We start from the raw sequence: 22,905 nt of genomic DNA on the forward strand, positions 1-22,905 counted from the left end.
CAAATTAAATGCATTAACAACACATAATAACATTTCATAACTTATGTTCCAATCACTGGTATGTTCTACCCAAACACAAGTAGAAGTATGAGGTAAAGCATAAAGAGCAAAAATATTCTTAATGATTTTTTAACGCCCTTGTTAACAAAAGATTCATTGGACTTAGCCAAGCAGAGAGCCAGAGGCCCAGAAGTTTCACAGCTGTGAGGCTGACAATGACAAGGAAGTGATAAAAGCAACACCTCTCCTTTTGGTTTGGGGCTTTGCAAACAAAGCAATCAATTGTTCTTAATTACTGCATTTGAAGACTACTAGAAAAATGTAGATTGGCCCAGTATCTTGTAGTCCTTAAATAAAAATAGATGCTAAGAGCTAACTACAACAACAGCAAACTTTGCTGTCATTTCAATGAAAAGAAGTTGGTAAGAAGAAAAGCAAGGAAAGGAAAAATACCACCATGAAAAACAAAAACCCCTTTCCCCCCCTCCCAAGGTCCCACCAGAGTCATCCAACTGGATGCTGGTTATTTTGGATAACTGCATCTGACAAAACAAGTTTAGTTTAGTTTAATTTTAGGTTTAGTGGTGGACTTGGCAGTCCTGGGTTAATGGTTGGACTTGATGATCTTAAAGGTCTTTTCCAACCTAAATGATTCTGTGTTTCCATGTTTGTAGCCTAGCAAAGACAAGCATGTTGGTATCAACAAATTGGGATGTATATCATAATACCTATGGGACGACCATCTTTTTTTCTCTCTGTTAGTAAGGGCCATAGAGAGTCCCCTGGAAAAAAACCAGTATCCAATTCAAGTGCTCTGGACTTGGTTGGTTTTCAAACAGCTGCGTCAGGAGTGCTAAAATCAAGTCCCATATCCCCACTCTTCTCCGCACAGTGTGCCACAGGACCCCCTGTGCCCATCGATACCTTCTCCTTTCAAGAATCACTGCTTGAGAAAAAGTGTTCTGGGCAAACAAAACAGGAGGAAAGTGACAGCCCGCCTGCTGAGGTCAAAGAAACAATACACCCACATCCTGCCCCTTGTGGTAAATCTGCATTTCCCCACCTGGCCAAAGGCGCAGCCACCCGCGCAGTGCCGACTACCTGCCTGCACACCGCAGCTTTCAGCCTGCACTACTGTAGTGCTGGAAACTCAAAGCTTCTGGTCAGCTCCGGGTAACCGTGACCATCTAGTAGATTTGGCAGCAGTTTTCAGCTCTCCTTCCATTGTGTGATTTCAAGGTCTTGCAAAACACATGTAAGTATATGTAAGGGAAATCTGGGTTTCAAGGACAAATCTTCTCGACAGCTGAGTAGTAAGATGAGATTGACTCATAGGCATAAAGTCTGCTGTGAAAGACAACTTCATTTTTAAATATTTTTCCTCAGTTTTGAGCAGCAAACACCATAGGGATATGGGACTAATAAGGTTTCTGCTAGTGTAATTTTATTTCTGCTTCTTCTTTTTTCCCCCCAAATTCCCATATTTCTTATGTTCTTCACTGGATGCTCAGACTAAGGTGAAAGATGTATTAAAAATACATGAACAGTAAGATCATCAGAGTATGTGTAAAATGGTAGATTTTAGAAATATTCCCTGCTAAAATTTCAACTGTTAAATGTGTTTTGGTAGGCAAAGAAGACTTTGCAGCTTTTTTAAACATGAGGAAATCCAAACGATTACATCAAATCATGGTACAGACACTGACAGATACAGGCTTTCAAGCAAAACAGCTGTCATTAAAACTCCTGTGACTGCTTAGAATACATTGCTGCAGTCTCCTAAAAAACAAAACCATAGGGGGGAAAAATAGTACCTTTAATCTATACTTTAGCTCCAGAACAGAGATGCAGCTCCATGTTTCTTTCTTTTTCTACAAATAAACAAAAGCAAATGAACCATTTCTGTGCCTGTGGTCATCAGCAAGGGCCAAAAAGCCACCATATGGCCAACAAGCATACATCTCCTGGCAGTGACAGCAATCTCACACATTCTTTCCTAGGACTTCACTTACTGCTATGTGTCCATGTTAATTTTACTGAGCATTAAGGTCTTCCAGATACCACGTAACCTCCCACCTACCAAACGTTCACACCACTTGAAACAAAGACTCCGAGCACTGGGTAAGAAGCCTAAAAGAGCACCTGCTATCAATACAGCTGCTAAAATGCTGTTGTGTCGTTCTTTTCCTCAGGCTTTCATACAAGCTGTCCCTGCACATCTCCTACGGCGACAGCAGTCTGCCAAAGCCACCAAGGTTTGCATTGTTCTATGTGGCAACTAGTGCAAATTATTTACTGAGATAATTTGCATGTTCATATGCCATCCATGGTCAACGTGGAGCAGTGGCTGAGATAAGACAGAGCTGTTTAATAAATCCAAGCACCACTGGCACAAGGGAAGAGAAGATGCTCAGGTTTGTAGAGGAAAGTGCACACAAGAGCAGCTCTGTGCTGGGGAGGGAGGGAGGGAGGCCAGCATGAGGAGTAGTTGGGCTCACTGTTCCATGGGGTGTTTCTGTCGGGAGCTGGCGAGACGAGAAAACAGTTGGGTCCAGGACATGTGTAGAGATGATTAAAGGTCATAGAAAGCTACCTAGAAGGAAGTATCATATCAAAACCAGCCTTTTTACTGAATTTTTTATTACCCTCAATGGCCTGAAGGTGATCAACTTTGATCCAATGTTCATGTCATTATATGACACAGGAAGGAGAACATAGCTAATGATTTTTATAAGTCTCCGCTCTCAAAAGCATCATTCAGACCTATGTTAGAATAACAGGGCTGCCAACTTGCATAGTCCTCAAGTCTATTTATGGCATAATACTTGCACAGAAATACAGACAAATACATATTAATGCCTTTAAAAGTAGTTTTCACACTAAATGCAAACAGATCTAGCTGTACACTTCTTAAACCATCCCTGTTTGTATCCCGCCCAGAGAACCAGTTATTTATTGCAAAGCACATGCCTTTTCTCTCTACTCACCCCCCTCCCATAGCCCCCCTCCCCCCCCCCCCCCCCCCCCCCGGCAGTATCCTCAAAGCCTTTCTTCTAGTCCTTCCATCTGGTTACTCGGTGAACTCCAGAGGCATTTGCATTGATGGCACAGGACTTAGCACTAGATCTGTCATATATGGTTAAGCTGCTACTGGGCTAAGCTCCCTTTTTTATCCTGAGTGGTATTTTCTCTTTGAACTTTAGGAATTTATACAGTGTTTTATCCTTTCAAGTATCTCTACAAATTCTTCATAGGATCTACAGCACAGGCAGGGCCTTTTTATGACAGAAAGACACAGTAGCTTTCCATGCTTTGCAGTCACTGTAATATAGCCCACTGCTTCACTAAGCCCACTAACATTACATTAATTATTTGGAACAGAGCTTATGGTAAAGAAGTCATGGTTGCTATGTTCCAATAGTCAAGCATATCATCAAAAGTCCGATTGCTTACAACAAATCAAGAGTTTTATAATGCCCTACCACATGCTTTCATGTATTGAAATAAAAAAATTAAAGCAACAAATTGTGCAGGAATAATCATCTTTCTGCTAGATTATTTTAAAAAATAAGATAGGTAACATTTAAGTGTAAATGCAAATAGCAATGATGATATGGGGTTCCTAGTATCAGAAATATAGCATTCCCTGCGGAAATACAGGAAAGTGTTACAATGGGACAAATGAAAAATACCCCTCAACAAAACATGAAGGTATTCTCCCTGTTCTTCTGCCTAAGAAGGATGACTGCCTAATCCCTGGCACAGAGAAATGTACTAAGTTGCATTTTAAGTCACTAATCTTGTACAACAGTTATTATTTATCTTTTCGGTGCAAAAAAGTTTCTTGCAGTTGTCCATAATAATTTTGGTCTTCGTATGACTAGATAAACAGGGGTCAGGAAGGAAAAACTAACGGAGTGCTTTTTAGGGTAGACTGATGCAGCATTCACGAACACTGATTGCTTTTAAATCTTCTGATTCTGTCTAGAGAAACAGGGACTACAAAAGTAATACCTCTAATATTACAGTATTTGACAGTATCACCTTTCTCTGCAGAAGGTTATACAGAGCACAATGTGATGCAGTTCAGCTTCCAATATGCCTGTCTACAGGCTTAAAACACACAGCAACTTACTTTCCTTGTTTCAGTGCCAGCACTAAATTGAGGACATGTATATTCCCACCTCAATATACTCTGTAATAAAAAGGAAATCAGGGTCCTGTCTATTGGCATAAACAGATACAGCCTGACCCTGCTACCACTAACATCAGTCTTCACCCTATAAAGATCTTCTCAAGCGAGTTCCTCATGTAAGTGGTCCCATAAGGTCAAATGAGATCCTTTTCCCACAGAAGCCTTTGCAAGATGAGTCCTGCTCTGTCATGTTAAGAGAAAAGGAGCTTAGCTGGAGCATGTACTAATTTTCATTAACACAGTACAGTTCTTCTCATCTGATGATCTGCAGTTTTTAACTCTTTTCCTCTCCCTCTTTCCTTTCTACTAATTTCAGGGTTTTCTTTCTGTCTTCTTCCTTTCTACACTTCCCTTTTGTGCTGTTTTCCTTCTCTTTTCATGTACCATTTTTCTCCATCCCACCTTCCCCTTTTAACAATCCTTCTCTTCCATCCTATTTTTCTTTCCCTTTGCCCTCTCCCAGCCCTTTGGAGGACGGCACCTGTGTTTTCCTAACAGTCCCACCAGAAGCAGCTGAATGCTAGTGATAAGAAAACTGATAAAAAACACTTGAGACTTAAGGGCTGTGTTCTCCCCTAGCCTGCACAAAGGGGAATGAATGGTTGATGTGGGCTACGGAGACAGGGATTAAATGAGTCAAAACTTGCTGAATTTCCACACAGAGGATTTAAATTTCTGTAGCTCCCATTAACTAGTGCATACCACCATTAAACTGCTTGTTCTGGTTATTATTTAAGAAAGGAAAAAATGAGCAGAGTCACATGATAAACACATCTGACAGACCAAAAGAAGAATAAAAAGTTAATAGAAGTGTGTGCACATCAGGCATCATATTCAGACTAGACCCATTCAATATTCAGAACACATCAGGCATACTGTTATCATTTCCAGTATGGGAGCAAATACTTGCCTCTGAAACCTACAGGATTTTTTAATCATCTTTTGAAATCTGGGCCCTAAGACACTACATCATTATTCCCCTTCTTCAAAATAGTCTTTCCATTGTATTCATTCTGGACACCTTGCCAGTAGGTCAGCCCCCACCAAAAGCCTGGCCCCATCCTTGAAGCCGAAACATACTCTATAGGCCTGCTGGAGCATGTAACATGCTGGCCTGCAAAATTTCTGTGTACTATGTGCACTTAGAAGCCAGCGACTGCAGTACTTAATTTGGGAGTCACACAGACAGCTGCCATGTCTTCAGGTTAAGTGTAAAGGTATTAGATTAGATCTGGTAAATTAATTTATTTCCATGATTTGAAAAAAAAAAATTCTTATCCCAATAATTCCTGTTAATCTAACTCAAGGGTCCTAGAAACATAAAGCCGAACCTCCACTTTTATACTGAAGCTATCCAGAGCCCATTACAGATTTTGCCAAAAATCTTAGATCCTTGGTTTGCCCTATCAGCTCAAGGAAAACTGCATCCACAGACATTCCAGAATTTAAAGAGGAGCCCGAGGCAATTTCCAGCTGGGTAAGTCATGCTATTCATCAAGCAATCCACTAGTGCTCTCTTCTATAGTAAGGAAAGAGGGACCTTCAAGCAAGGTACCTGTGTGCCCTAAGACAGCAAGGCCAGGCAATTCTCCAGCATCACATTGCTAAAATTAGGGAACTGGGCTCAAGGGAGACAGGCTTCTGCAATCAAATCCCTCTGCAGACAAGTTCAAGTCACCTAGCTTTTCTATGTCCCTTCTGTAGAGATGTAGCTAATGTTTAGGTCTTCAAAAGACTTACAAGCATTTAATTATCAATTATTATATGGCCTGCACACATATGTTAGCTGACTGCCATCCATGGAAGGAGCTTAGCGTTTACTTGCTAGCTAACAACACACAAAGATTTTGGAAGCTATAATCTACATACATTCTGTACTGGTAACAGATTTCCATGCAACTCTTGCTCAGTGAAGTATTTCATACTTCAAAAGGTAATTCAAAACAAAAAGTGTGGCATCCACAGATTTCCACTGATCTCAAGCAGTACTAGTAAACGTGTTGGTAGAATCTGAGCTGGTAGCAAGCTTCAAGTGGTTTGTAAGGGGATTCACTGCAGTAAAGTGTCATTTTCCACATTCCCAGTTGTAGTAACAAGAGTGCCTGGATTCAAAAGATTATATAATAAACAAAGGATGCTATTTAATCTGCAAAACTGCAAGCAGAGAGCGACAAGGAAAGCACCGATTCTTCCTCTGCAATTTCTGACATGGCCCCTCCCCAAAAGAAGTCTCTCTTCAGGCTCTTTGCTTTAGTACTCAGCCTTTTGCTTTGGCAACTTTTTTCAAATTGCAAAGATCCCTATTTATTATGCTTATACATACAATTATCTACATCTACACGTATGTATGTGCTTTGCTGGCTGCCCACATTCAGGCCCATCTGTTAGGCTGGCACTCTGCCCACCAAGAAGTTGGTCGGTCCATTTCACTAAAGCGTAACTGTCAAGCTGTGATGCGCTTTGGTGGGCAGCCAAGGGCCCTTCTTTCTCCAGGGAGGCAAGCCTCCCAGAGCAACTCAAGTTTGTGTTGCACACCACATGACCATGCTCATTGACACGCATGCCAAAGCAAAGAAGATTTCAAAGAGGAAAGAAAAGAGGAGAGCTGGCTGGTACTTCAGACTGTGATCAAGACCTACTTTGTGGCAGTGATTACCATGGACAATGCTTCTGTGGCTAAGCACAGGCCAACCATCATTTAACTTTAACTCTGGCACCAATCAAGTACAACAGGGCAATTGTGAGAAAACTCAATAGATGTAAACAACCACTATATAGGGCAATTCTGCGAGGCATAAGGGCATACACAAATAGCCTACAAAAGGCAGCTCCTTTCACAAGTGGGCAGACTTGGTAACTACAGCTGCCCAGGAACCAGGGGGCAATATCAGAACAAGGTGCATCAGATCTTCAATTCAGCTCAAATCTTTCCAGGAGGATCATACTACCATCTTGTGCAACTGCTCCCTCTTACATTTCTAATTAAAGCTAATCTTTACTTTTCTACTTGCACTATGTTTCATCTTTATCACTTGAAGATAGAGGGCTCGTAGTTTACTTTGGGGATTTAACCTTCTAATGGTAATAATTACATTTCAGAAAATGCTGCATTATCTTCTACTTTTCCTTCAGTCACCTGTGGACTTAGCCACGAGGAAGCTGCTTTAGGACCAGTCCACGTGGCTCTTCTTGTTGGATGGAAGCAGCTCACCAGCCCTGCCTGGTGCCAAGCATGGTGCAAACACAGTTCCACCATCCTGCACAAGCCAAGATGAACAGCTTAGCATGGTCTCACTGTTCAACGGATCTATTCATCTGTAAGTATGACAAGCAAATTTTGGCACTAAACCAGCAGCTCTTCAGTTCCCCAGGAAGGCCCCAAGGGCAAAATTGTATCAGCCTTTTATTTAAACCAGTGCAGTCAAACTGCAGTACAGAGGAGTTTCACCAGTTAAATGAGCCTCCAATCACACCCTCTGTGTGAGGAGCTGGCGATCAGGAGGAAGTTCCGGCTGAACTTTTGAAAAGCTGCGAATAACACTGAAAGATTTCCTTTCCTCTGTTAACTTCCATCATGTCATAAAAAATCTTTTGTGATGTAAGAATCATAACGCAACAGTTTACAGAAGTTGCTATCACATGACATTTTAATTGCTGTTACCTTTACAGTCAACAAAGCCAAGGCAGAGCTTGTCAGCACCAAGAGAAAAGAAAATCAAGTGTGCTTCTGAAGTCTGAATTTCATTTTAAGCAAAATAAGCAGAGGCATCCAGACCACTACGTGAGGAAATTCCACACGAATCTTCTACTTCATTTTTGTAGCTCTTCACCCTTGGCTCTTCTGACATCTCTTCCAGCTAAGAAGATTAAAAAAGCCCAAATCATTTGAGATATTGCATTGCTTCTTGACATCAATCTGGTAGAGGATTTAACTGAAAAGAGCCTTTATTTTTGTACTGTGCGCATTATAGGATGGAATTGTGTTAAAGTTGTAATCTCCTTTGAACAATTATAAAAATCTCTGTATTCCCCTTTACAGGCTATTCTGGTTATACAAAGCATAAATGTAGTCTCTGTAAAATAAAAGATACAGCTTGGGATTTCCCTCTGGGTCCTTGTGGCATATGCTCAGGTATGTGAACTGTCAGTGGTACTTCTCACATAATCAGTATAAATATAGTGGCTACAGGAGGAGAAGATGACGCCACAGATTTAATGGTAAAGGTTTTGCATAGCATATAGGAACAGCATAAAATAATTATATACCTTAGCAGCAGTTGTGGATATGCTATGGATAGTAGCACAGTTGTGATCTCTTTTTCTCTTCACTGTGATGAAGAAAATACACTAGGACTGGATTTACGTCATCACAAATGAGAGGATTTAGCCCCACACATTTCAGTCCTGGGTATCTTAAGTAGCAGGGCAAAACCCTGGCTCTGCTGAAGTCAATAGCAAAATGCTATTGATTTCCGGGGGGGCGATACCACCTCACAACTTCACAGCGTTCCAATTCTATGGTAACTAAATCCAAAAAAGAGGTATTTGAAGGCTTTTCTTAGATCTTCATCTCTTTATAGAGTTGAGATGAGTTTATCTGGAGATTTCCAGTTCTGGTTTCACTTTCTTCATCAGCGCAACTAGTCTTCAGGTTTGTTGATCTCCACACCAGGACACAAAGACCACTGAAATTCCCAAGTTCTTGCAAGAGGCATGGCATTTCATCTTAGTTGCTGAGACTGCTAAACCCTCCCTGCATTGATTTCTCCACATGTGACATTCTAAATGTCTATACATCTAGAGAATACCATAGGTGCATCTAACTTAAAAACAGATAAAGCATTTATGCTTTAATTGGAATTGGTCTGATTTAGATCTTAGGCTGGCACATCTTTCCTGCCTGTTTTCCAATGTGTATTGATTGTAACAGTTTCCCAATTTAAGATAATGTGAGAAGACAGAAGCTATCTTTGCAAGATCATTACCACACACACACCACCCCAAAACAGTGCTAATGTCTGTGATCACAAAATGGTGACTAGTTACATTAACAAGATTTAAAAATATACAGATCAATAATGTCCTGCTATGACTTTCAAATAAAAACCTCATGTACTTTCTTCTACAGTCCCTCTAGTAGCCATTGTAATGAAGTAGGAGAAGGAGCCATGGTATAACACTCCTTCGAGCCATTCCGACTGCCCCAGACACAATTGTCCCCCTGCCCCCCGCCCCCATTTTCAGCAAAAGTGTCATTCTTGTGCTGTTCGTGTAATCAGAATTTTGAGCATCTGCTTCAAAATGATTATAAATCAAGTAACTTTCATGCTCAGTTAGCTTGAAAAGATGGTGCTATTAATGATCACTATTCAAGGAAGTTCAGAATAACTACGTGAAGACATCTCTGATGTTGAGATTTGTTTTGTTTCTGAAAACAGCCGAGTGAGCAGTCTTCACTCTCACTGTTTAACATATTTCTGAGGTTACCACCCCTAAGAAATTTCAATTATTTTCATTAGCTTAGCAATAACACCAGCTTCCTCTGGAATCTGAAACAATACTGTCATTCCACAGCAACACTCAAAAGTCATTTAGCTTAGACAAATATTGGGGCCTATGAAGATGCAACACTGCTCTTACTCCTCTACTGTTTATCCAGTTTCAGAAGTCTGAAAAACCTGGTGCAAATCTACAATGCAGAAAGTGAAAATGTAAGCATTAGGTCATACTACTGTTGGATTTGAAACAATGTAAGAAATGAATGTGTATAGCCTGGCAGACCCAAGATTTTATACACGGATTCATTTCTGCATTTGTAGATATATTCACCTAGTCCTGTTGCTCTTTGGATTTTCACCAATACAACTAAAAGGCAATTCACCCAGTGATGTCAAGAGAAACTTGCCATTTGCCCACCACAGGTGAGCAATTGGTTCAAGTTAATGCACCATGATTTCCTACATGACCCTAACCAACATCCTTTCATTTCAATAAAAACAGGAGCAACTCTGCAAAGAAAAGGCTTCCCAGAGTCAGAGGACTGATTAAATGAGTTTTTCACCTGCTAGTTACTTGCCTAGGTGCACAATGAATGCAATGCACCCCATGCATGAATACCTCATAATACCAAATTTAAAGATAAGAGGTCTGACTCATCACTCCATTGCACCAGTTTTGTGCCTACGGGGCTCCATGTTCTTCCATGGTGACTCAGTCCCAGGACTCTTCTCTCTCCAGGAAAAACATCACAAGTCATGCAGTACATGTCAGACTTAGCCATCAACTATAATGCCCATTTGTATGGCAAAATTAATTGGAATGTAACATTCCATAGCACTTACATTTTGCTGTTATGCCTAGAGATAGGAACATACGTAATTACTATAAAGAGCAGCAGTTTAAAACATAGTCATTAGAATTAACCCTGTGACACATGGCAACACACTTAAGAAGCCCTGTTTAATAAAACAGTCCTTGCCAAATGTTAACAGTGTGGCTATGTGCAGGCTAAGATTAACAGCACAGAATTAAAGGAGAAGGAGATTAGTCACTGGAACAAAAAGTTTCTCCAGTACAGTTCTTATTCAAAGACCGCTGCCTTCACTTTCCTAACCCAAAGCTCCTGAAACAGAAGAAACTTTCTGGACAACTGTAAGACAGGCATTGACTATTTCTTCTGAAAGGACATGCTGTGTTTATGACAGCTATTTTTGGCTTTCAGCTACACAAATATAAAACATCAGGAGGCCGATTTTCTTCTCACAGTTTCATGTCAGTATATATTCATTGATTTCAGTGCAATTATATCTGATTATTTGCCTGGCATGGAAATTAAGACAGATCAGTGCTGACCCTTATAGGCAATTCTGAATAGACTTACGCTGGGCAAAATGGATAGGAAGAGATAATCTATTCTACAGTCTCTGACAATGTACAACTGTAGAAATAAAGGAAATCACTAATAAAGGACAAAATCTTCAAAAGCCAAACAAAACAAGAAAATCCATCCATCACCTTCCTCTAAACCTTAATAGATCGCTATCCAGCAGCTTACCATAACGTACTTTGTGCTTTTTCTCCTCTTTTTCGTTGTGGGATCAGTAGGTTACCCTAGCACACAGACATCACAGCCACATGTTTGTTTTCAGGACTGAGTCCTGAGGTGCTTCCCAGAGAGCACTGAACCTGCCATGGCTGAGCCTGCATAGTTTAGCCATCCTGAGCATTGGTGCACACAATCAGTAACACACCAAAAACTGCTAGTGGAAATGATAACACACCATTGGGAAGCCACATACACAGAGTATTACATGCATGAATTATCCACTTGCTCGCAATCACAGCGTGCACACATTTGTAATTTTGTATTTACTACTACCGCTACAAGACTACAGCACCTCATTTGATTACAGTTATAACTTATTAAGAGGTCAAGCCAGGAGCTGATATTTTATGTGTGACTTTTTATAGGAAGGAAAGATTTCTTTGTAAGCATAGAGTTCCTTGAATTTCAACTCTGTCTTGTGATAAAAAAAAAACCAAAAACAAAAAAACAAAAACCAGAACTCACATAAAACCACAAAAACATCTAGTGCACTAAATACCAACTTTGAATATATATAAGAACTTGACTGGTGACTGCAACAGGAGGGTGAAACCCAAAAATGTGTTAGTAGGACCATACTCTTGAGGAGCAACATAAATACATGAACTTAAAATGGACATGGCACTGGCTTTTATCTCTTGCCCATTTACCCTTTGACAACCAGAAACCAGTATGACTTCCAAAATCTATCACTCACTACACTCTAGTTACCATCATTTTTTTAGTGAAGAGGTGTCCAGTCATGTGCACGTTCACAGGTGCGAGAGACAACAACCTGGTGTTCTGGTGTTCAGGTAAAAGTTATGGAAACGGCTCCACAGCTATGTTAGGGTTAAACCACAGAATCCATGCCTTTACCTCCCATTATTATTAAACTACTTTTATATCCCAACAACAAGGGGGGGAGCAGAGATGCAGCATTCAGAAGTGAACAGTAAGTTACAAAACTTCGAACGCAACACAATATATTGACAGCCTACAAGCACCAAGTTTGTGATACTGCTTTTTGATTGGTGAAACTCTCATTTTAACATCTTCTGGGTCACCAGTAACTAGCAAGGATTATCAGACAACACTGATTCCTACCAACGTTTAAAGTACTATCTAAAACATCACCCATGCTGGCAAGTGGATCCAGTGAATAACTACCGGATTCAGCTGACCGCTGCAGTCACCAGCAATAGTTAATTTTAGGAAGCAGCTACTCTTTAGCATGGGAGTGTAGTACAAGCTAGTCTGGCTGCAATGACTTAAGATTTTCACCGCCAGTTACCAAAGTTTGCCAACGAGTCAGTGAACGCACAGGTAAAGGCAGGGCTGCTGCGTTATGGGGTGCCATCCTTTCTTTCCTTTTACCTCAGCTGGCCATAAGACGTGACAGCAGCCGCGCAGGGACGGCCGGCGGCCCACCGGGCCCCCTCTCCTTGCCGAGGGACCAAGGACCTGCCGCACGGAGCGGCTGGGTGGGTCACTAGGAGATAGCCCGGCCGTGCCGCACGGCAGCGCACACTCACACACCTGCCGGGGCCCGGAGCGCCTCAGCAGGCGGCGCGAACCCGCCCCGAGGACAAGCGGGAGCGCGGCACGACCCACCCGGGCGGCCCCGGCGGGACCGGGGGGCACGGGCCGCCGACCCCACTCCTCGCCCTCCCCCTCCCGCCGAGGCCTCCCCGCCCCCGCCCCGCACACGGCGCCCCCGCGGCGCTGAGGGGGGGAAAACCCCGGGCGCCCCCCGCCCGCTGCCCCACACAGGTAAACGGCAACAGGCGGCGCCCCCCGCCCGGCACCACGCACCGGCTGCCCCGGCCGGGATCGCTACCTCAGGCAGGCTCTGTGAGCTCCCGCCGCCGCCTGCTCCCGCCGCTGCCGCCGCCGGGGCGGATCAGCTGATATTTACCTGTGAGGTAATGCACGCTCCGTAAGGTCACCGTGCACCCGCCGGCACACGGTGCCAGGCAGGAGGAACGCCGGGAGCGGGAGTTGCTTCTCCGCCGCCGCCGCCGCGCACGGCGCCGGAGCGGGGCGGCCGCGCCGCGCAGAGGCAGAGGCGGCCGCTGCCGCTGCAGCTCCTGGCACATGCTGCAGGTGTCAGCGCAGGAGCTGCCCCGCCGCCCGCCCGCCGCGCCCGAACCCCCCCGCTGCGCATGCGCGCCCGCCACACCGCGCCGGCGCGGCGCTTCCGCGCCTGCGCCCTTCGCCGGCTGAAGCCGCCGCGAAGCCTCTGCCCGGCCCGGCGCTCCCCTCGGGGGACGCTTCCCCGCCAGCACCGCCGCTCGCGCGGGGGAGAGGGGGCGGCGGGAGGGATGACGTAGTGGGGCGTGGGGCAGGGGCGAGGCCGGGCGGCGGGCGGCGGGCCGGGGCCGGGGGGCGCCGCCAGCCCCCCCGAGCCCCCCGCTGGGGCGCGGCTCTGCCCGGGGGTGCGGGGGCGAGCCCCCCTCGGTCCCGGGGCGGCGGGCGGGCCGGGGGAGCGGCGCGGCGGGCGGGTGGGGAGGGATGATGTCATCCCCTTCTCCCGGGGAGGGGAGGGGAGGGGCGGGGCGGGCGCTTCTCCCGGCGCGGGGCGGGACGGAGCGGAGCGGGGAAGGGGGGCGCGACGCGGCGGCGCCTCCCCTGGGGCCGGGCGGGGGGGTACCGGCTGGTTGCGGCCCTCCGGCGGTGTGAAAGCGGCACGGGGCGCGCGGTGGCTCCGGCCGTGCTGCAGCGGGTGCGTTCGGGCCGGGCGGCACCGTCCCCGCGGGTGGTGCGCCGCCCAGCCGTGTGCCCTGGCGGGGGGGGGAACCTTCCGCGCCCGGTCCCCGGTTCCCGAGGCCGCAGGGCGCCGGGCAGACCGCCGCTTTCGCACCGCCACACGCGGCGCGGTGACGTACCGGGGAACGCACGTTGTGTCCAAGCCGCGGCCGGAGCCGGCCGCTCCCCCGGCCGGGGGCCGTGCGGGGGGCGGGGGGGGCTGTGCGGGGCGCGCGGCGCTGCGGGCGCTCGGCGCGGGCACGGCCGCGAGGCTGGCGCGCGAGTGTGTGGGCGCCTTCCCAGCGCGTCCGGCTGGGAAAGGGATGAGCAGCGAGAGCTTCTGCCGGTCTCGAAACCAGCACGTTCAGGCTTGGCGAAGGAATCGAACTGTCTCTGCTGCTGAAGTTCTCTGACCCGCCTGGGGGGGGGGAGGGGGGGTTCCCCTCGCTGGTCGCGTAAACCGTCGGGATTAACCATAGAGCTGTAACGCGCAGGTACCCGAGGAGAAAATTGGGAACCTTTCAGAAAAGCAGCCCCATGTTTTCTTTCCTCCATCATGTATTACCTGAAAATAAAACAGAGCTATCCGCATTAGAAATGCGATGTACAGTCTTTAAAACAATGGTATTTGGGAGTTGGGGGGGGGGGGGGGGGTTTCTCTTCAGCTTTCACAGATTTTCCAACCCGCTCACGGAGACAACTAACTGTATGTATAACTGTTTAGCTACAATACTTAACCTTGAGCTCAGGTAACGCTTAAGGGTCTGGATCCTGCTCATCACATGGTGTCAGGAGGACTGAAGGCTTTTGAGGCGCACTACAACATCAGTCCTGTGTCAGGACTGATGCTTTGACTAGTTGGAAGGCAACAGGAGGAGATCCCAGATTTGTCTGGAGAAGCAGAAAAGTGAAAAGGGGGGAGGTCTGATCATGCTGGAGGCCCCAGTGTGCCTTGTTAAGATAGCTAGGGCACTGCATTACCCAGCTGCATGCAAGTACTTAAGAACGTGATAATCCTCATTTAAAAAGCAGTGTGAGGGGTTGAGCACAGGAGAAAGGCATTGTGCAGGCAACACTGCATTCTCACACCGATGCCTTGTTACACCACTTGCAGTAACTGCCCCCCTCATGCTGCTGACATAGTGGGAAGAAGCAGTGAGAAGAGGATGAGAATGCGATTGAGGTGTAGTAGCTACTACAGAGTGGCCCAATGGTACCCTCTGTCTTGGTAAGACACACCAGGAGTGTGGTAGGGATGGAGTGGATAAGGTGACACAGCTGCTGAAGTAAGGTGTGAGGTCGGGGAGAACAAGGGGATTGAAATGGGAGCTTGAAATGAAGCGCAGTGGGTGATGGAAAGCCGGCAGGGAAGTCTGTGTACCTGCAGAGTGTATCAGTTGTGGAAGTTGATTATTATTACCAGAGTATAGTAGAAAAATGCAGGGGAAAGGCAGCATCACAGAGGATGAAGTGAGTGAGCCTGCAGCAAGGGATTCTGTCACTGTAGTGACGAGGTAAGGGAAGACTTGCCTTTCAACAGAGACATTTAAACGACAGTAACGTTACTGGAAAGGAAGAGTGACACATGAAGAGGATCAGACCACAGGAGAATCTGTCCTTAAAATCTCTGTTTCCAGCTCACCAGAGAATATGCCAGCAGACCATGATGCTCAGTAGGGATCCAGTTAAGACATTAACGGGGCTGAGGATGTTCATAGCTTTCTGGGCTGCTAACCCAGGAAAAGCTGCTGTAAATTATAGCTTCTGAGGCTTTGTCAGGGAGTGTCGCTTCATTTCTTGAAATTATGGACTAAACTCATCACTGTTTTAACATGGCACTAAATTATTTGCACTTATGGGCAGTTCCACCACAATAAACCATAATCTTTCATTTGCTACAACATGCCCTTCCAAGGCTAAGTGGCCAAAGGATGCCCGATTCTATGGCTCACAGACCCAGCTGTGATGGTCTTTGCGTGGCAGGAGAGGTAATCTTTTCAAGGGGGATCAAGACCAGAGTTAGCAGACTGCTTTTCAACAAACTGGCATTGCCTAGAAGGCAGAATTCCCATAGAGAAGTGCTTTGATTCCTGGCAGAGCACAGCAGAAGCAGGACATTAGGGCTTTATGCTCCTCTAGGTGTGGTTAGCAGTCTTGGGACTGCTAACAGACGTGTGTGCCTGCATGATGGAGCTGCTGCCACATAAGGAGTTATTTTGTTCAGGGTGCACTGTACATCAATGTATTCTAAGAGTTTTCCTCAAATGTCCAGTTTGTAGGAAAGCAATGTGATTATTTGGTTTGCTTGAAATGAATGAAAACCAAACCAAAAGTGAAAGGCTCTGCTAAAAAAATCCAGCTTCTTAGCCAGTCTCATGGAGATGCTGATGGTACAAATGCAAATGCAGATTTGTTACGGGGCAGTCTGAGGGTTGCCTGCAACTCTAAGATCTATTTCAGACATCTTTTCCTTGCAGGAGAGGCATTGGCTTGTGTCTACCAGAGCAGGCTTCTCTCTGCAATCACACACCTGAAAACTTTTGTCCCTTCTTGTACCTGCAAAGCAACACACTCCATTTGCTGATCCTTTATACAGATCTAGAGCAGTTCCTCTAGGAGCTGCCTCTTCATGTCCCTTTATGGGGAAGCATTTGAATAATGTCACAAGATAGAAAATACTCTGAAGTTTGTTAGCTTCACCTGGGTTTGTCATCAACTCTAGTCAAGTGCAAGCATTAATCAAATTAAAGGTTCATTCTAGCCAGGTGCAAGGTCAAGCTCCAGATCACAAGGCTGGAAAACAAGAATGACTGGGAGTCATTTAAACTAAAAACGTCATTCTAGGGCAAACGTAACAACAGGTTCTTCCTTTGCTGCCCTATTATATTTCACCTTGAGTTTTGTAAGATGTCTCATCCAGAAAAAACACAGGAGCCTAATTTGCACCTGTACTGTGTGGCTTGGCTTGTTCCCTCCATGCACAAGAGTGTGACCAGCTGTGGTTTTGTTTGAAGTTCAAAGTAGTTCCTGCACTCCTGACCTTTCTGCTGCACCATCTAAGCAAGCTGTCCTATCACACATTGACCAGCTCTTCTTTCCAGCCAGCAATTCATAAGGGAGTTTACAAACCCTTTACTAGCTTTCCTGCATTTTACGTTTAATAATAACATTAAAAGCTATGAGCTCTGTAACAGCCCTCTCAAGTTTTCCATACGTAGCCAATTTCCTCTTGGGTAACAGAAATGGTTCTCTAACATTGAAGATGACAGACATGAGAACGACACATTTTGACCAAGCAGCTCTCCCACCATTTGGTGTCAGCTTCTGGAGTTCCTAATTTGACATCTCCCTGCTCCGCCCGCTGCTGAAAAATGAGAGAAGATCACACCTCCTACATCTAAGAGAGTGTGAGGAGAGCAGGAATCACACTAGACAGTGCTGATCTTAATGTCACTGTTAACAAATCTAATCTTTCCCTAGTTCATCTATCACTGTGCCAAGCAGGCATCCTTTTGTATGATTAAGTGCCTGTGAAATCAAATAATAAACTTATTATGTTCCATTTGGGTATATTATCCAAACTGGACTGTTGGATACATCATCATTACTATGATATTTGACTTGTTGGAAATGCCAGAATACAGATAATAATAGTAAAAATACGGACACTGTATGTTAGTCATTGCCTTGACTCATTACAGGACAGAGAATAAAGTTCATACTGCACTCTGGAAAAATGCTGTGCTTAACACTGAGATGTCACAGAGAGAAACAGGATTTCTAGTACATAGAAATAAAATAATTTAGTGGGAAATATGCTGGCAGAAAACTACAAAACACTTTGTACGCTGTATTATTGTAATTTTTTCATTAATAATTTTATTTATTCACTCCTTAGAAGAAGGAAATGGTGTTGACTACTCAGCATCAAATTATGTGTGTAACTCTGAGCTTTCTTAATGACCTGGAAGTTAAAATTGTGACTAAGTCTGTTACTAAATTAGTAGCTTTGTGGAAACTGTGTGAATTTTATTCAGAATAGGATGGTAGTCCCAGAGAGGTCACGCTGTACCAGAAATACATTGCAACAGACGTTTATTTGCTTGCAAAATGAGGGGACTATTCACATCTAACACTTCTAAAGCACCTTCTGGGAGTATTGCTTACCTACTCCAAGGGGAGTTTAAAACCTTTTTAGTGGCAATTGTTACTAGCCATTACTTGGCACTGGTGAAACCAGGAGACATCTGCCTTCCCTTGGTTTGATGCTGCCATGGTGTGACTGCTTTTCAGCTGAGCTCTGATGTGTTCCCACCCTCTCCGTACGAGTCTAGTCTGTCTACCAGAGAAAATAATGGGCTTGAAGGGAATCTGAGAGGAGCACAACTGTTTTGGAAAGGCGGACAAATGCATACCACAGGAGGCTGCAAGGAAGCAGAGTGATTTTTCACCAAATGCTATTCTTTCAAACAAACAGATTTCAGGTTGTCTGAGAGGATGAAACTGTAAAGGTCGCCAGTTACAACAGTAGAAGATTTAATTCCCTCTAAGTTTTTTCCTTCAATAAATAATACACTCTAGCAGTGGCACTCATCTTATGAGAGAGTGAAAACTTTATGCTACACAATTATCGTCAGCTGATAAATGCAAGTTTATGACTGTTATTTGCATTAATGTAGTATATAGTGTATTACTGTGCTGCTGTGCTCTACATCTTGCAAATGCAAAAGCTTTAACTTTAAAGAGTTTGGAAGCTGGATATTGTAACGGTACTTTGGAACAATGTAGTGCTTTACAGAGACTTTAATTTATTAGCACATCACTGCTGTCTGTGCCAAACAGCTAAATAGTATGCAGCATTTTAAAATGGAAAGTGAAGTTTAACATGTGTATCATCAAGACCTTTACAAATATTGAGGAAGTCAGTGGTGTATCTGTGGAGATAATGTGATGCTGCTGCAGGAACATAGGGTGGGGATTCGGCAACGGGGTTTCCCTTGCCAGCCCAGCCTGAGCCCAGTGTTGCCCTGGGCACAGCCCTTGCCTTTCCATTCTTCCACCTGCAGAAGGAAAAGGAGGGGTCCCTTGTAAATGCCTTAAGATCTGCAAAGGAAAAATGGGAGCTATCCTTATGGTAACTAGGTATATCCACACCCTCCATCTAAAATAGTTATAAGGAAAGTTTATAGAAGCAGACACTTGAAAGAAGAGAGTCCCACGCTTCAAACATGGGCACATACAGGATGTGAATATAAAGCTGTATGATCTTGAGAGGATAACATGTCCATGAATGTTGGCTCTACTACTCTAGAGAAGCCAAAGGTGCTTTGTCAGTTGTATACACACCATATTGCCTGACAGGGAGCTACTGTGTGACCGCACAGCCTCCCTTCTGCCCTTGTGACCGCAATGAGCCCTGGACCATAGAAATATCCTTCTGCACTTCCCAGTTCACCTTGCAAACAGCACCGGGATCACACAAAAGCAGCTGTACAGAAAGGGATACAGGGACAAAGGGGGCCTGACCAAGGAGGATGCAGAAAGGGACAAAATGAGTCACAAGGGACAAATTGTAATGACAAATTTGAAAGGATGTTAGAAATGGGGGAAGGTGCAGAACTTAGTGCAGAACGAGAAGAGAAGCAGGTGACACCAAGATTGACATATTCAATGGATTTTAGTCACAAACAAGGTGCTGGTACCCAGAAACTTATCATGCTTTATTTTAACAGGTGTGTAGAGAAGTCCAAACTCAAGGACAGACTACATTCTAAATGTTTAAGAAATGTAGAATTTAAGAAATGTAGAATTTCTGCTAGAAGAAAAATCCCAGTGGATAAACATAGTACCTGTCATTAAAAAGGGGGAAATGAAGAAAATAGGGACTTTCAGGGGAGTGAGGCTAGGACTGTCATTGAGAAACATTTTACAACAAATACAGTTTGCTTCTAAACATGTAGAATACAGTCAGGCAACAAAGACTTTTGAAGAACAAATACTGTTAAATGGATCTAATCTCTTCTTTAGAACAAGCAGCCTAGTGCCATAGGCACCTACCCCTATTGCTGCTGATGATATGATAACTCTGGGAAGCATTCAGGAGGTGCCTTTCTTTCCCCTTCTGTTATGGAAACTCTGCACCCACAAAACACTTCATGTCTGCAGAAGTCCATCCCTTTCTGTGGGTGCTGGATTTACTGGGCAAGAGCTGCAAAGATCCTGCGTACAAGTTAATCCCTCCATACCCTCTGACTGTGTCTGAGGGAAGGTGGTCAGCTGAAACCCTGCTGCTGTGTTGTTAGGACAAGGTAATTTGCTGCCTACATAGGTAAGGCAGATGCCTGGCAGTTGGGTATGGGCTGCATGAATTGACTTGGAAGGTAGAGTCTGTAAGCTGTGTACACTGGGCATCCCTGACCTAGCTGGTGTATGGTAAGCATCAGATGTGAGCAAGGCTTTTTAAAAGCTTTTGATGTAGTCCCACATGATGTTATGTGCTGAACTAAAACAAACCATGAGGCCAGGCTAAAATCACTCTGCAGTCTGGTAGGTGCACAAGTGCTTGAAATACCACTTGTCCAGAGTAATTATCAATGATTCACTGTCAAACCAAGAGAATGTTGAAGTGAGGTCCCACAAGGGTTTGTCTGGGGTCAGTTTTACTCAATGTTTTCATTAATGACTTGGATGAGAGTAATGATTTGTATAGAGAGTAAATTTGTGGATGACATCAAGATGGAAGGGTTTGTGAGCACTTTGGCGAACAGGATTAGAATTTAAAATAATCTTGCTGCCCTGGTGAAATGCTCTGAAATCAATAAGATGAAATTCAATAAAGAATGCAAAGGACCCCTCCCAAGGAGGAGAAGTCAAATGCAGAGGTGCAAAGTGGAGAACAGCTGGCTAGGCAGTGGTGCTGGAGGCAAGGCTCTGGGTCCCACAGTCAGTCATGAACTGCGGACGAGTCAGCAGTATAATACTGCTGAAAACACACTCACTCCTGCAACGACTTCACTGCTGCATCAGCTGAACAAATGTAATTCTGGTGAATGTAAGGATAATTACTCTGTGCTACTCAGCACTAATTACTACAGTTATGTGCCCACAATACTATAATAAAAAAATAAATCAAGAATGACTAGAGAAGAGGAAAAAGAGCGATGGAATTCATTTAATCGAGAAAAAATAGAAACTGAGCAATTACCTGGTAGCATTCTTCACCTATGTAAAAGACTTGTAGAGAAAATCAAGCCTTCTCCATGCTAAAATGAGAATTGATTTGCAGCAAGAGAGACATATGTTAGATCATCATTTCCTCAGCATTTGAACAGGTTTCTTCAAGAATTCCCATTGTCAACATTTTAGAAGAACAAGACAGTCAAACTTCTTTCAGGAATATGCTACACAGAGTTGATTCTTTCTCAAAGGAGATAGGACTTGCGTGTTTCTTCCAACCTTATGTATCTGAGATTTTTGTCTAACAGCTTAAATCACGAGAGATAACATAGTTCTTAATAATCTAATTCTGCAGTTCAGTATTAAAGTGTGTAGTCAATACCAGTCAATTAGTTCTGAGCTCTTGCAAGATAGCGGTGTACAGAACCAAAAAGCCATACACCATAATATTTTGTTATGGCACAGTTTCTTCTACTAAAGGGATCAGCCCTAAGAATCTTCACAAATTTCTTTGTACAATTAAGTTACCTTTACTCAGGTGAAAAAAAGCTACTCAGGTCTGTATGAAATTGAAGGTTTGGGCTTCTTTATGTATTACTGGTATGCACAGTGCAAAAACATTTATCAGCCTGATGATATATGTCATTGGCTTTTTTTCATTGGTATTTGTGGACTGAGTCCATCTAAAATGAAATCTTGATCCAATTCCCTGTGTGACAAGAAATAGTATGAACATTTGCTTTTGCACTCGTGTAATTCACGCTGGCTGCTGCCGTGCAGAATGGCACGGTGCTGGCTGCGCACAGGGAGGGCAGCTCACCCTGCTCAGCACAGCTGGGCTCGGTGCAGGACTTGCTCAGGTTGTAGCAGCTGAGGATCTGGCCTACAGCATCTCTAGAGTACTGTTTTGCAGCTCTGGAAATAGCATCAGAAAGGACATAACTTATTTTTGCCATGTACATTCTGTTCTAGCATTTTGCCTCCTTGTATTCCCAGAGTCTTTGACTTTAGAGTAGAAGAAATACTGTGCTATCAAGCAACCTGCAATGAGATGCTGCTTATTCATTCACTTGTTGGTTTCTCCTTTTTCTATTACCAGCTGTTTGGTTTTGGAGACCAAGTACGTGTACTAAGAGATACTTGAGGTCTCTGGAGACCTCTGCAGAGGTTTGAGCTGTCCAGGCAGTCATGTAGAGTACTGGGCTAGGGACAAGCCCAGAGGATCTGCACTCTTGGGTCAGTATGAAGCCTTGTTCTTACTCTAAATTTAATTTTTACCCTTTCTTGTCTCCTGGGAAAGTTTCAGATGGGAAAGCGTTGGAAAGCTTACCTGTGAGTAGGTATAGGGAATGAGAAAGACTTTAATTTAGGGACAGAAACTGAGAGCTGCAAAATCAATTCTCCTTTGCGGTAGTCTGAGCCATGGCTGGGTGCCCGGCTGAAGGGTGACTCTGGGGTTGGGGTTAGGGTTTTAGGTTCCAGGTTCAGGCAGAGGAAAGCACAGAGATACCTACTGCTGTGGGGGAAGCCAGGCTGGGGCTGTGACGGGTTAGAGTTCAGGTTAGGGTAAGAGAAGAAAAGGAGCAGCAGAGTCATAGTTGAGGTGGGGTGGGCAGGCAGCTACCAAAGGAAGATGAGGGCTGCAAAGAGTTCTCTGCCGAGGAATTTATTGTCTGGGGCACAGCTAAACCTAGCCCTAGAG

The 22,905-nt window shown here is 44.5% G+C and overlaps 1 protein-coding gene across 1 annotated transcript in view; it reads right to left on the reverse strand.

Moving 5' to 3' along the window:
• Positions 1–13,401, reverse strand: part of DTNA (dystrobrevin alpha) — a 234,536-nt gene extending 221,135 nt beyond the window's left edge. Inside the window, exon 1 of the mRNA XM_056331940.1 lies at positions 13,198–13,401. The gene's annotated coding sequence lies outside the window, so the exon portion shown is untranslated. The remainder of the gene's footprint in view (positions 1–13,197) is intronic.
• Between the last annotated feature and the right edge of the window lie 9,504 nt (positions 13,402–22,905).

Source organism: Falco biarmicus, chromosome 3, assembly GCF_023638135.1.
Source record: "Falco biarmicus isolate bFalBia1 chromosome 3, bFalBia1.pri, whole genome shotgun sequence".
In the NCBI taxonomy this organism is placed as follows: domain Eukaryota; kingdom Metazoa; phylum Chordata; class Aves; order Falconiformes; family Falconidae; genus Falco; species Falco biarmicus.